At 39.5% G+C, this 13,822-nt stretch overlaps 1 long non-coding RNA gene across 2 annotated transcripts; it reads right to left on the reverse strand.

The window, feature by feature from the left end:
- Positions 1–3,361: 3,361 nt before the first annotated feature.
- On the reverse strand, positions 3,362–10,041 carry LOC108438106. Of its 2 annotated transcripts, none has more exons than XR_001858670.2 (3): positions 9,906–10,041; positions 8,645–8,827; positions 3,362–3,544 (listed from the first exon to the last, which is right to left on the reverse strand). It is a non-coding gene; the product is annotated as an uncharacterized LOC108438106 (long non-coding RNA). The 2 variants fall into 2 exon arrangements; XR_001858671.1 differs by lacking the exon at positions 3,362–3,544 and adding an exon at positions 3,843–3,925.
- Between the last annotated feature and the right edge of the window lie 3,781 nt (positions 10,042–13,822).

The raw sequence follows: 13,822 nt of genomic DNA on the forward strand, positions 1-13,822 counted from the left end.
TACATAATGGCTCTATAAGGCAGGTGGAGCTCATAAAGTGGCCAGCGAGTGGAAGTAAAAGGAATGGTGAATGTATAATTAGTCCATCCACATGACAACAGAGAACATTAACAAGACGTTAACGTCCTACAAGCCAGCGACCATTAAAGCACATAGAGTTGCTGTTCGTCGTGTTCTGCGTTAATAAAGTCAAGAGTGTCGCATTGCCATTGTTTCTGTAATTACTGATTGGTGCTTTAAATAGAGTGTCAGTACTGAAGCACACCTGTCATGAAACACTTGCTTTACGTTGCTGTACAGAGTCATTTGGATGCTGTGGCGCGCTTGGCAGCTCCGCCGAACCTGTTCTGTTGCAAAGAACATTTTGTCACAGATTTCAAGCCCTCATTGCTGTGCAAATACAGATTAGCAAAAATTGATCTGATGAAATGCTCGGCAACATTATTGTTGCTTCGGAGCCCGCTTTGCTACGCTCATCCCTACAGGCCACCGTCCTTTATTATGCTTTGCTCTTTCTTTCTGAGTTCCACATTAGTGTTTCTAAATACTTTGTTTTGAGAGCGAGAGAGAGCGAGAGAGTGAGAGAGTGAAAGAGCGAGAGAGCACGAGAGAGAGAGAGAGAGCTCCTATGCGGTTAGCCATGTGAGACACAGAAGGCATAGGATTGGCCAGCCGTCCCCCCCAGCTGTGCACCTGCATTCTGGCACTCTCCGCCACCGACCCAAACACGAGAACTAATTCTCCATCGCCAGCTTCATTAATTTCCCTGCACTGGGACATCCACCGTTTTGACAGCATAACATATAGCGGGTTGTGTTCAAAAACCTGGCTTTGCTCGAAAAAAATGGCCAAGCAGTCCAGGAAGAAAGGAAGACTGAAAAGTAAGAGGCTGGCTTTCGAACTTCCGCAGGCTTTGACGTGAAGCCACAAGATTTCGGCTCTTTGTACCAGACGACTTGCAGACCTCACGAGGCCAAAGCAGATTCCCCCGGTCCTTGTTAACGGGAGGGTCGTTCTCACAAAACTGCTTCGAAGCTTGTCGTAAACATCACACAGATAAATATTCATATCGTTCAGTAAATCAATTGACCATCTTTATTGTGCAGCAAAACGTCTGAGGAGGCTCATGACCGCAACACGTTTCTCATGAGTGATATTTCTCCTTTTCTTGCTTTCTTTAATTTGAAAAAAAAAAAAGAGTTTGTGTTACTTTTCACTGTTGACTTTCTTCACTTTAACGATTTGCTCACATGACGTGGCGTCAACCAAAACAATAACTAATGAAAATGCCAATGAAAAGCTTTAAAATACTTCATTTAACAACGGCTTACAATTAGTAAAAAAAAGAAATTTTAATAGATGTACCTTTAATCTTACTGTGCTGACCACTCAAACTGGACAATGTTGCTAAAAATCCTTTTAAAAAAAAAACTTAAAAATCCGTTCCAAAAAAAGTGGAAAAATAGTGTCGCTTATAACAATGTAATTATACATTAACATTGTGTGCAATGGCAATGTAACTACAACTGATGTATCCACTGTTACAGATGGATTACAGTAAATAAACATATGTAAACAATGTTTATTATGTAAATAAACACCTATCCCTTTCAGTTTTTACATAGGTGGTGTTTACAGAACAGGGTGTCCTGATATAGCAGATTTTCTCTTGTGTACTTACACATGTATAACAGACTGAACTGTTGATTTTGGCAGCGAGACATTTTATTACAGAACAGTTAAAAGTCAGAACTTTGGTTAGGTAACCCTTCCACCACATAAGTATGCTAGTGCAGTTAGCACTAATAGTACAGGGAATTACACACCTATTACAATTAGTAGTAGTTGGAATTATTGAAAAAAAATTAGCAGTTTTTACAAATGTAATTTACATCGTCTTATTAATCATGTGTAATTACATAATTATAAACACATAACAACATGATAACAAATGACTGACAAGATAGACATGTGTTTATAATATGCTTCTGTAATACTTCAGCAGTTGTTGCATTGTTGTTGTTATTGTTAACTTTTTTCTTTTTCCTGCTGTTTTATAAACATTTTTGGCAGCATGTTCATTTGAATGAAAACAATCCTTTTCTTTTTACAGACCATGATCACAAACATTTACACAGAAGGGGTTCAGTGGAGAATTGATGGAATAAAAGATGCATTGCAGCTGAACCGTTTTAAAGACTAGGCTTTCATTGTTAGAGACATTCTATGGAAACATCTATTGCGTATCCCTAGAATTTAGATATATTACACTTAAAAAGCATGTTAGTGTTACAATTTATTTATATTTTAAAATGAAACAATGTTATTTTAACAGTAACACCTTCTTGATTCATCAATTTGGCAATATTGCTTTTTAAATCAATCAATCAATCATATAGAATTCCAAGCACCACAGAAGAGCTCGTCCCCACAGTCATGTGTGAAGGCTGAGGCCATATTTGGAGGTAAAAAAAAAACATTTTTCTGCAATTTTAATGACAGTCTATACATGACTATGAAATATATGATTTAAATGACAAAGAAAACATATGCCAAATAAATATTATAAACTACATAATGAAAGTTCCCCAGGAGTCGTGTCAGTGGCGTTACCGCATAACAAAAAGTCTCTTATTTTGAAATAAAAATCACACTGGTGACATCACTCGACTTCCCTTTACCTGTTTTCTGAGGGTCTATGTAGAAAAGCACACGGTCAGTCCACTGTGTCTTTCAATTATCAGACATTTTCTCATTTAGCTCGTGATTTCACATGAAGTTTTTAGTTGATGTCAGTGGTGTGACCAACTTTTTTCTGAGGTAATTGTAAAAAATAGAGCACAAATGGATTAAATTACATATTTTAGTGGAAATTCCATGATCCAACATGTAGTTTGATGCTCTGTAGCAGCCGTTTTGTAAAATGCATTTTTCATTAAAGTGTCACTGGTGTTCCCTTTCTTATGTGAAACACCAGTGACGATCAGTAACACCGGGGACGCCTATGGACCGATACGAATGTGGACGTTTGTGTAAAATGACCTATTAAAAATGAAAGAAGCATTTCGATTAAGAATCTTTCATCAAGTCTAAAAGCGCCCCCATCTCTTCAGGGCAGCCTGCTTACATAGATGTGGTGGCAAGTTTGTGGAGAGTTTCTTCGAATCTGGACCGATTTTACTAGGAGACAAATTTGTATTGCAGGGCTGCACATGTTCACAAATGAAATTAATTTATGCATCAGCTGAAACAAACAACACACGTAAACAACATAATGACATCCTACAGTGTCGGTACTGATTACATTGCTTGCATTGATAATAAAAAGAAGCCATTATGGCTGTGATGAATGACGTTTTTGCTATAAATCAGTCCATCCTTTGCCTGTTCCCTGATTCAAAGACATGGTTTCAGCTTTTTGGTGCCCAACAACTTGCAGACCCTGCAAGGCCACGTGTAAGTCCGTTGGTCCTCGTTAAAGCTGCTGTACTGGTATTTATGCTCCTCGATGTAGTGGCAAGTTTGCCGAGTGTCTCTTCAACTCCTGCAGACAGATTTTAATGGGAGACAAATTTGCATCACAAGATCGGAACGATGCTCGAGCTTGACAAATGAAAGGCGACCATTTGGGATTTGTGCGATCTGTCTCGCTCGTCATAATGAGCAGAAATTCGACTGTTAGGATGCGGCCGCCATAACAAACCCCGCGGTTCCGCAAACAGAATCTACATTTGAATTAGCTGCGTCTTTCTTTTCCTAACTAATTCTCATCTGCTTGTCAGGAAGTGCCGCTCCCGTTGATTCGTTTTGGAGAACGTTTGACAGATTGCTTGTTAGTTTTGCCATTGAAAACAATCTGACAGCTTGGTTTTCTTCATCAAGACTCCGAACTCTTGAAGAATCGTCACGCCAGCTACATGTCTGACTGATGCAGACAGAAATAAGGACATTTAGGGAGAGGGAGGGAGGGATAGAGAGAGAGAGAGAGAGAGAGAGAGAGAGAGAGAGAGAGACACACTAGGGCAATGGTGTGCAGTAAAGAAAAAAATCAAGATCACAGTATATGTATGTTTGCATTAATAGAGATAACGAGTCCATGCTATGCTCCACACATCTGACACATAGCTGTATGTAAAAGTTTGATGCAAAAGAATGATGAAAGAATAAACCCAATTATGTCATTTTCTGCAATTTCTGTAGCTTTTTCACTCATTTTATGTTTATTTCCCAAATTCAGTAAACATGCAGTATTTGCGTATTAGAATGTATCACAACTAGGTTCTCGGTTGAGGCTGGGTTGACCTATTTTCACGCAGAAAAACATGTCATTTGACTAGGGGCATCTAAACTTTTGCACACCACAGTAGCTTTTCTCTTCACTATTGAGCACACTTATTTTCATTTTGCCGTATTAGTAAAATGTAACCACAAGCGTGGTTAACGTTAATGCATTAATAACATGTTCACAGCACATTAATAACATGGCAACAACACTATAATGACATGTTAATGAAATAATGACAATACTGTTAATGCATTTTTCTGGTTTTATGCCATAGAACTGTACTAGTGCAGGCTGAAGCCCAGCTGCAGCACACAGAATCTGGGATTGTAGCCCTCTTGTTCAAATACAGCTTGCAAATGGCTTTTAAAGCAAAACCTTCAGCACTTTCTCATAGTATGTGAGTGGAGTAGGATATTTCCTCTTCTCCCTGATCGGTAATCACTCTGTGTCAGAGAAACTCCGCTCAGTCTCAGCTCCATATCATCCATTCTTGTGATGGTTATTTTATGCCTTGAATGTCTGGACAAGACATTAAAGATTACACACTTTATTTGATGAATTCATTAAAATATAATATGTGGTGGTTACTAGCTGAAAAACTAGTTCAACATTCTGTGGATAGGCTTATTTTGGAAGGTTTAGGCTCGATGCGATGGTTCAATCACAAGCTAGAGAACTGCTAGGGTAAACAAATGCGCATGGTATTAACACCATCTTCTTTCTCATTCGTGCAGCAAGATCATGTCACTCCACTCCCACTCCTCACTGCTCACATGCTCTGAGGAAGACCGCAAGACCTACGGATAAATCAATGAGCACCAAACTAACAAATGCAGCAGCTCAAGGGTCTTCACTGAAGCAAGAACCCACAAGCTGTATAAACAAGTGCAAAATTGCAAGTCAAGATGTAATTGGAACCACTTACTGTATTTCACTGCTATCAGAATAAAACCTCATATATCCTTTTTTTTTGTCATTTTTTCAGTCTTTGACACTGAAACAACTACTTGAATTACTTCAAACAATTCTGGTTCCATTGACTGACATTAAAAGTAAAGTAGGTTTCTTCCTTCTCCTGTAGATTTGCCATTTTGGAGATACAAGGTTTTCCTCTGACAACAGCGATATGCTTTTGTGCTGCAGTCATTTGATGCAAATTTGTTTGGATTGTAAATCACAAAACCGAGCTCTGATTGGTCAACCTGATTTTTGGTGTGTCCATACAAAACAAAATCAAGTGATTAAAAAATATATGCAGCACTGTAGCCAATCAATTCCAGACTAATATACATCTCACATACATTTTTCTCATTCACAGAAATTAGACTGTGTGAATAGACCTTTAGCCTGTAAGCTTCCTGCTACCTGCTCAGCCTACGTGAGGGCAGAATCCAGCTATAGAAAGAATATAATGAGTATAGCAGTTAAAGAAAGTGCTAGCAGCAAACAGTGATGTTCAAATGACTGTTCAACACCTGGTTGCATTTCCCAGGCAGATTTCAACTCTAACAACGGGGCTTTTTTAAGCAGTTATTATAAAGCCACATTCACCGATGAAGCTCTGTACTGTTTATGCTTGTAACGTCCCTGTTCTTGCAGCAAACTGCTTGCTGTCCCAGAGACATCTTAGAGACATTTAATTACACAAAAATGACCACAAAAATAATAGGCACAACTTTTTTGACCTTGCCTAAAATTATAACTCCATTCCCTAACTGGATATTTCAGCCTTAATCTTAGTTTTGTTGATTTTTTAAAATAAATAAATAAATAAATAAAATCACTTCACACATCCTCTACAGACAATTTACTATACTGCAGAAAAAAATTAAACATAAAATGTGGCCGGGGCAGTTGTGGGCTGGAAGTCAGGGAACCAGCCTTGTGACCAGAAGTTTGCTGGTTCGATCCCCTGAGCTGACAGTAAACGACTGAGGTGCCCCTGAACACCTAAGCCCCCACTGCTCCCCAGGTGCTGTGGACTGCCCCCTGCTTCAGGCAAGTGTGCTTACTGCCCCCTAGTCTTCACTAATGTGTATGTGGTGTTTCATTGCGTGGATGGGTTAGATTGCTGAGATGAAATTTACCCGTTGAGAGACTAATATGGGTCACTTAGTCTTAAAAAGTTCTGGCACTTCTTTTGTAATATGTTGCAAAACTTTTGCACATGACTGTATATAAGAAAGTGCAGTGTTTTTTGGATGAGAAACTAAAAAAAAACACACACACACATTATATATATATATATATATAAAAATGTATTACATTTACATTGTGTATTTCCTGACATTGTACTGTTTGTTTTAAAGTTATAGCAAAATTGTAAAGAATGCTTTCACTTCCTCACTTCCAAGGGGCAGTCGTGGGCTGGAGGTTAGGGATCTGGCCCTGTGACCGGAAGGTTGCCGGTTCAATCCCCAGGGCCGACAGTCCATGACTGAGGTGTCCTTGAGCAAGACACCTAACCCCCAACTGCTCCCCGGGTGCCGTGGATAGGGCTGCCCACCGCTCCGGGCAAGTGTGCTCACTGCCCCCTAGTGTGTGTGTTCACTAGTGTGTTTGTGGTGTCTCACTTCACAGATGGGTTAAATGCGGAGGTGGAATTTCCCCGGTTGTGGGATCAAAAAAGTATCACTTAAAACAAAGCACACAATGATGATCTTCAATCAAATTCAAATTATACTTCTACTCGCACACATTAATGTAGTATCAATTAAAAGCTTTGAAACCATACTCTTGGCACAATTTCTCTGCTTGTTTTAATAAACAATGAGTTATAATTCATTATTATACTGCACAAAATTTTAAATTGCACTTTTGTGTAATATTCTGTAATATTGTAATTTAAATTTGCTGACATGTGTAGCATTTATATTGCCTGAACAAAGAATTTGAAAAACAGTCATTTAAATGTTCATTTTAGTTCAAATAACACAATCTGCCTTATTTCTGGATACAAATAAAATTGTTAGAAAAACCTTAATGTACAAGCTTTATTTGATCCAAATGTATTTGTGCATGAACTAAAATTTTGATTTAATGGAATTGGATTGAATTGGAATGCTAGTGTGTTTCCTATCACTGTGTAAAAGATGCATGAGGCTTTCTATGTTGTTGGATTGTTCCGAGGAATATGGTTCTCTAAGCACATATAACAAACAATTTAATTGTTTTAGAGTAACAATTAAACACGACTAATGTATTAATTAAGTTACTATTCAAGTGTTTACTGGACTAAAATTGAACAAAAATCTATACATTTTTCAGTGTTGTTAAATAATATTCCTTACATATTAAATAAATACAGTAACTACATTCAGAAATCACTTTTTTAAATGAGAAAAGCAGATTAAACAGCATAAACAGCCACGTTATTGATCAGTCTTGACAGGTTCATTTTTTTACTGTCCTACTAAACTTGCTCTGAGAAGAGGTTGGTGCTGTGAGACTCTGGTAGCAGTACTGAATTCATTACAGTCTTTTGAATTATGAGGAACTCACATTTGCTGTGGCTCTTTCAGATTTCCATCTCACCAAAATTCTCAAGTGTTAGGTTTGTGCTTTATAGCAGTAGTCTTGAATAAATGTCATGCTCTTCAACTTAACTAACTTAGTTACACTTTAATTTTACACAACTGCTGCCACTGTCAGGTGAAAGGAAAAGCTGCAACCACCTGGCTGGCTAGGCCACATTCTTAAACAGAAGCTATGGACCAATTAAAATATGTCCACAAGCAGCATTTGGCCCTGGGCTGGACTTTGAACACCTCTCGTCAACCCACATGGAACGTTTATTATTTTATTATGAATTGGATAGAAAGGTTGTTATCTATCAATACCTCTAAAATTAAAAATCAGTATTGTTGAGTGGCCCCAATACATACATGCATACATACATGTTTCTGCATATATCTGTACACAAGGTCAAGGTCAAAGATGTACAGATGCCTGAGTAGGTGCCTGTTGAAATTAGTCTGAAAAGTCAGGTGGCAGCAAGTCAAATGTTGCAACCAGACCAGCATAGTTTTAATGACAAAGTAAAAGCTTTGATAACAGTAACTATATTCAAGATATGAAGTGCATAAAGATATAATGCAAATATGCACGCAGATATAAAAACGCACATCATGTGCTTTCAATAAGATTTTAAAAAGTTGTCATTATTAAAAAACCTCTTTGACCCAAATGTGATATGACTGATGTGGTCAATACAGTGTCAAGTGCTAGACAAGGTAATAAAAAAACATCATTGTTGCTTTAGGAGCTCAGTGGTGGGAAATAGGAAGGCCAAGTGTGCATGACTCATATGTGGCCTTCCGCCTGGTCATTCACTGTGTAGGGAAACGGCTGTTTCCTTACCTGGCTAGCCAACGAACGCATCCGCATCCGGCATTAGCATGGCTGTCCAGCAATCTCCATGCCATTAATTGCGCTGGAAGCCACTGAAGTCACGGATGCAGATACTGGCCGGCCATCCCTCTGTGTTGCGGTTTTCTACCTCCTTATCAGAAAGCGTCCACATGTCCTGGCTCTGTGGCGAAACTAAAAAACAGATAATATTGTCTTAATTACATCCCCCCACCCCCACACCCCCCATGACAATGATGTTCGACGGCCAAACACATCAAATTAAATTTCGTTTTGGTCCAGCGGAAGTGGAGTCGAGGTTTTATATTTCCATTGCAGGTACATTGTCTGATAAACAGGGGGAACGAAAAGAGTAATTACGGGGGGGAAATTACATCAGAAATTAAGGAAGTGGTGAAAGGATTGTTCCTTAAATGGGTTTGAGGAGAGCATTAAAAAGACCATTAACGCGAGCACCAAGCAGGTGTTACACTTTGCAGACCAAAAGTGAACCAAAACAAATGCAAAGGAGATGAACATGTGCAGAGGGGAAAAGAAATAATAGCAGGTAAACATTTATCTGAGCTGCTTTCTCTCCTCACACTTTTCCTTTATCAGTCACACATCAATTGGACAGATAATCACATGCCATTCAAAACGGACCTTCATTTATTTTTATTTGTGTGGTTTGTGTGATATGCAAATTGGGCATGAGGTGTAATTTGTGTTATCATTACTTATGGAAATGCAGTCCCTTTATTAGTCCCTCCACCTTGTTGGTGCATTTAGAGGTTGCAGCCTGTAGCCATTCTCTGGTCCAGGCGTGCCTGACCCTGGAGATCTACCGCCAAGCAAAGTTTAGCGCCAAACCTAAAACACCTGATCCAGGCAATGAAGGCCTTCAGAGGCATGTTGGATCGGATCTCACCAGGGTGAGGACCAGGATTGGGCACTACTGCTCTTGCCAGTTTCTGACCACAGAGCTCTTGGCTGGATGTTCTTGGGTGGTGGACCACTCTCAGCTCAAGGGTCACTGCTGTGCTGAGAATGGCACTCCACCCAAATAATACCTGGTCAACAGAAGTTCAGTGGATAGAAACAGAGATGAAGTAATTTTTTCTGTTAAACACAAAACCCAGACTTTTACTCATAATGTCAGGACCAGACAGAAATCAGACACTGCCAGATTCCCAGAAGGGCTTAGACACAAAGGGATGGTCAAAAACAGTCCAAGACAGCAACAGCAAAAAATATAAGTGATAAGGGGGCATACCAGGAGATGAACTAGAAAAACAAGCAAAGATCCAAAACGAGAAAATAGAGTCCAAATGGGAGAGGCAAAACACGGAGTCAAAAACAAGCAAAGGTCAAACAGGAGAAATAATACAGACAAGGGACGCTTCGTAATGTTAGTGGACTACTCAAAACTTGGCAAAGGACTAAACATCAGGGTGGGGATATATGTAGGCTAAAGCACAGGTGAAAACATTCAAAAATCAGGAGACCTGGGCGTGGGGAGGGGGGGGGTAAGTCATGTGACTCCAGTTAGGAGTCACGTGAGAGTGAGCACTACGGGAAATGGAGTCTTGGAAGCATGACACATAACAAATAGAATAAAATGACCATCAAAATTATTGCACTTTCAATTACTGAAAAGATATCTGAGGTTACATTTATTTTCAAGATATCCAGAAGCAAAAATATTACACAATTTTGCAGGTGCATTTTTTTTTATATAAAAAAAATCATTAAAAAATCTAATGTCTTTTAGCATTTACATGTCAAATAATGGCATATCTGAGTAGCCGAGGGTCTCCTGAAAATAACATTTGGCATGTGTGATTGTTTCATGCAAATACTTTATTATTGCAAGCATAATTGTAATTGAGCCAAATTACCAAAAAATAAAATAAAAATTCCCAAAATTTCGAAGAGTTAATTAAGTTGGTGTCATAATATTTAATTTGTGTGGAAGTGATATAAACTTTTTACAATCATGTAAAAAGTAAATCCAGCAACTTTTTTCAATGTGCAAAATTAGCTTATTAATCATTAGAAGTTGGCTTATTGTTGTTGCTTTGTGATACTATTAACATGTATTTACACAGTGATTTACATAGTTAGTAACATAATGAATTGCATTTAAATTTAATTTACATTCTAACATTCTAACCTTCAATATGCAGATGATACAACACTCAGAGTGGAAAATCTGGAAGACCTGTAGAAACGTAAAAGAACAGAGTGAAAAGATGGGACTTTTGGGATGTTGATGCCATTGAATTTTGAGACTTTTGAGAGTTCCTTGGAGAGCAAAGAACCAAAATCAACCAAATCAAGTATTACTTCACACTTAAAGCTCAAATAACCAATCTGAAGCTCTCTTACGTCAGCCATATTCTGAGAAGAACCAACTCATTGGAGGAGACCATTATACTTGGAACAGTTGAAGGTACAAGAGGACGACTAGCAACACGACGGATGGAATCAGAGGACTCGTAAATCAGCCATTCAGAAGCCTGAAGGCCCAAACAGAAGACAGGAGGACATTCTTTAGCCAAGAATCAGAACTGACTCCAACACATGATAATAATAACAATAATAAATGTGGATTGAAAGTTTAGAATCTGCACTTTCAACAGAATTCCTCAGCTTGTTTCAATGAGCTCTGAGTGAGACACAATAACATCATCTCCAGAAAGTTTCAGTTCTGAACGCATGCTGGAATTGGTACTAAAAAGATGCTTTTAACATGGCTACTTTTGATATCGACCAGCCATTCTTTGCTCCGCTGTGACATTTTTGACAAGTGCAGTAGTGCTAAACTTTCCACAACCATGGATTTCTATTTCTTTCTATTCCTGAGTCGCGGTTTTTCCCCTCCAAACTTTCTTCCTTTCTTCTTCAAGCCTCCACATTGACCCTACTTTGAGCCTAAGTGTTGACCAACCCATAAAAGTGCTCTAGCGTCTGATTAAACACCGAAAAGCTAAAGAAGTGACTGACAAATTCGGGACCTTTATTTCCCCCAGGCTTGATGCGAGGGCAGATGTTGACGGCTTCTCATTGATTTCAGAGTAAAAAATCGCTCTGCAACCTATCCACAGCCTTTCCTTAATTGGAACGCTGATTCAAATCCTTTCCACTGGACACCTCTGAGGCATTCGGAATAACTTATTAAGCTGGAGATACAGAGGCAGAATCTTAAGGGAAGAAAAAACAAAAAGCATAACAAAAGCGCAATAGTAATTAAGCACATTATCGAGGTAAAGGCTAATTAGAGGCCTTAGGAGCTTCTACACTGATGGCTCTGGAAGCAGGGTTAAGCCTTTTGATTTTTTCCCCGCTCCTTCTTTTTGGTCAAAACGTATTACCTTTCTCACACAAACCTTAAGAAGTCTCCGCTCATTATTATTTGGATTCTGAAATTGATTAAACATTTCATTACAGAAATTAATTAAGCAACACTCCTCAGTGATGAAGTGATTAAAGTGGTTAACTCAAGAAATGCCACACTTATTGTACACCGCGGATTTGTTTCTTCTCTCTGTTCTGAGCTTTCGGATGCTAAATCGAATGCAACTTGGAACTTCTTCACACCAAACATTTTGCAGTATGTCCAATTTTCACCATAAACCATACATTTGTATTAATTCTAAGCCATTTCTGGGTGTCCACTCATCACGAAATGTTCACACAATGTGAACAGCAACCGGGCATTAAAATTATACAAAAGTATAGGTTGTGATATATTATCTACTTTTTGCATTGAAGGAAAGATTCATGACCAATAAAAGACTTTAAAGCTTTAAATAAGATCATAGGGTGGCGGTTCCTCGTGGCCTTTGAGTCTGTACAGTAGTGTGGAGAGGAGGCAGTGCTGGGGGCTTGTTGGCTGCAGCAGTGTGGAGCTGGCCTCGCACTGTTTCAGTCCGGCGGCAGCAGCACATCATTGTTCCCTGTTCACCCGCCCACAGGTGTCTTCCAGCGATAAGATAACACACGAGCAAGGGCCGACACCGCACGGCATGCCGCATCACACACACGAGTGTGTCTCGCGGGCTGATCACCTTAAAGTGCCGTAAACATTGGAGAAACACGCTCAAATGTAACTCTAATGCAGTGCAATGCAAGAAGCTGCAGTATACAGTCCAGAGCTGTTTGAGGAAAACAGGATGTTTACCATTAGCTTCATTAGCTTCATTACATTACTCTATTAGGTAAAGGCTAAACAGGTGAAAACTGGATTTGGAAAAGATGGACATAAGAAATATTTGACTCATCCAAGATTTTGTCCTTCAAATATGGAATAAGGCCCAATCCCATTTCGCCCCCCGCCCCTTCCACTTAGCCCTTAGCCCTTTGTTTTGCACGTTCACTTCTAAGGATAGGGTGTGTCGATTGTTGGTTAGATGGAGGGGCAGGGTGAAGGGTTAGGGCTACATGGCCCTCCAAACAGAGGTTTTTCAGAGGCGCACTCTAAACAAGGAAACAACGGCAAGATGGCTGAACAAACGACCAACGAAAACGAAAAACAAACGAAAGAATTTTCTCGCTTTAAAAATGACAACCACAGTTTTATCTTAGTTTAATGTCATTTCAGTGTATTATCGTCGTTTCTTTACAAGCACGAAGAACCGCTAAAGTATGCTGACGTCTCGTTAGCCAGCTAGCTAAATTTCCCGTTCCACCTTAAGTAGTCCAGCAGTTCTGACGTCAAAAGAGCCAGAACGTAACTGCCACTCCATTTAAGGTGGAACAGGAACATTTCAACAAGAACCTGGTGAATATCTGACTTCAGCTTCATATCACTAAAAAATTAGGGGTGGGTGATAATAAATAATTGCCCCCTCTTTGAAGGCGTATGATACCCTAAATGTGACTAAAGCCCAGCAGTGAGGAGCTGAACTTTACCCTCCTCTGCTGTCACTGCAGATGGACCGGGCCGCCTACAGAGCAGCCTGCTAATGAAGAGGTTAGGGAACCAGCCCTGTGACCGGAAGGTTGCCAGTTCGATGCCCGTGGCTAACAGTCCATGACTGAAGTGCCCTTGAGCAAAGCACCTAACCTCCAATTGCTCCCTGGGCACCGTGGATAGGGCTGCCTACTGCTCCGGGCAAGTGTACTCACTGCCCCCTAGTGTGTGTGTGCATAAAATTTGGAGGTCTAGTTCCACAGTGTGTAAACACA

This window comes from Pygocentrus nattereri, chromosome 24 (assembly GCF_015220715.1).
Source record: "Pygocentrus nattereri isolate fPygNat1 chromosome 24, fPygNat1.pri, whole genome shotgun sequence".
Classification (NCBI taxonomy): Eukaryota; Metazoa; Chordata; class Actinopteri; order Characiformes; family Serrasalmidae; genus Pygocentrus; species Pygocentrus nattereri.